Genomic DNA, 1973 nt, shown 5'->3' with positions numbered 1-1973 from the left:
CATTTCTCAGAAAATATCCTTCCCAAAGCAGAAAGTACTATGAACATTAGAACTTCCTTTGCCAGTCCATGGTTTTTCATCCTTTGCTATACATTTTTAAAAATGTGAGCAAAGGTTCATGAAGTATTGTTATTCTTAATCAGCTGAGCTATTATTCATGAAAAATTCAAAAATCTCAACCTGTGGAAAGCATTAGGAAGAAATATCACTACTGACTATTGCTCTGTACAGACTTTCTTGTATTATCCTAACTTTATTTTAGTGTGGTGGTGTCAAGCATGGACTCTGGGGCTCACCTGCTGCGATCTGAAATTTTTCTTCACCACTTACTGAGTTATCTTGAGTATGTTACTTGATTTTTTGTGCCTCAGTCTTCTCATCTATAAAATGGACATAATAATGGTACTTATCATGCTGTTATGAAGATTAAATGAGCTAATATTTGTAAATTATGCATATTTATTAAAAACAGAACAGTGCTTGATAGGGTATTTTACACATAAAATAAAGCACATATTTTTTACAGTATCACGCAGCTCCACATCAATATGTCCATATTAATGATTGGGTCTCTTTTCACTACCTGTCCGGAATGCTTGAATTAGAATCCATTTGATAGTGGGATATATTACGGAGCTGCCTGGGTCCCAGTATTTCCATCTAAAAAATGTTGTTGATGATCTTGGCTTGGAGGTCTGACGTGCAGTAAAGGGAGGCAGCACACACGAAGTGCATGAAGTGCTTAGGAAAGCATCTTACTGGTAATAGGCCTTCCATGAATGCTCATTGACAAATGGAAATAACTACATGCAAAGTCATCATATAAGTTCAAACCACAGAAAGATTCAAGAAGATAAAATTACTATCATAGAAACAAAACAATTGTTTATGGAAAGGATCAGGTCGTTTTTTCTTTTTATTATCAGAGTCAAATTAGAAATTTTCAATCTATAATTTCCAAAGAAACCATTCAGAGAGAACTTCAAGAAAATTTTATCCATCCAAGGTTTTATAGACATTTTTTGACTTAAACAGAATAAAAATGTCAATATTTTAACAATACATCTCTACTTAATGTAAAAGCCTTGTAGAAATACTGTTAAAGTTTACTTAGAAGCAAACAAGGCAAATTGAGATACTTGTAAGTTTCTTGCTTCTCTGTGCTACTCAGTGGTAGAGGAATAACCATTCATAGTTTCCTTTGTAAGGATGATTAGAGAGAAAAATGAAAATCACTTGTCTAAGTACAAGTCAATTATTTACATGTGAAAAAGAGGTAAAATTGTGTGGTCTGGAGTAGACACAATTTTTATTTTAATGAACTGGATTTTAGTTTCAGATGACTGGGAATGGGCTTTAACTCCTCCACTCCCATACATTATGACATACTCAATAAATATCTTTGCAAGTATTTGTTGTTGCTGCATAAGACTTTACTCACCTGTGGGCAATTCCAGATAATTGAGAATTGCTTTAGTTCTGTTGAAAAACAAGCATAATATTAGAATTGGGTCTTTGGTGGATGGTAGGACAGGTTGGATACTTAGGAATGTAGGTTCTTAGGAACACATAGGCCTACTGAGTTATGACAGAGTATTTGGGAAAGCTCTTGTAGTGTGGGAAATTGGAAGAAAATGAGCAGGCTCCAATGAAGACTGTAGTCAATGAGCAAGAGATGAAAGGAGAATATGAGGCTGAGAAGTACCGGGTGGGAAGAGCTTATATCAGAGAAGTCCTTCTAGCACCAGATAGAAACCATCCTGTCACTATGTTGAATAGAAATGCTGATATTGGACAACTTTGTCTTTGTTCCAGTTCTAAGCAGGAATGTTTTCAATTTTTCCCTGTTCAGTATGATGTTGGCTGTGGATTTGTTATCTATGGCTTTTAACATTTTGAGGTAAGTCCCATCTATGCCTATTTTGTTAAGCATTCTTATCATAAAAGGGTGCTGAATTTTGTCAAATGCTTTT

Source organism: Propithecus coquereli, unplaced genomic scaffold (genome assembly GCF_000956105.1).
Source record: "Propithecus coquereli isolate 6110/MARCELLA unplaced genomic scaffold, Pcoq_1.0 Scaffold8, whole genome shotgun sequence".
NCBI classification, from domain to species: domain Eukaryota; kingdom Metazoa; phylum Chordata; class Mammalia; order Primates; family Indriidae; genus Propithecus; species Propithecus coquereli.
The sequence above is the reverse complement of the archived record's forward strand: the minus strand, read 5'-3'. Positions refer to the sequence as shown.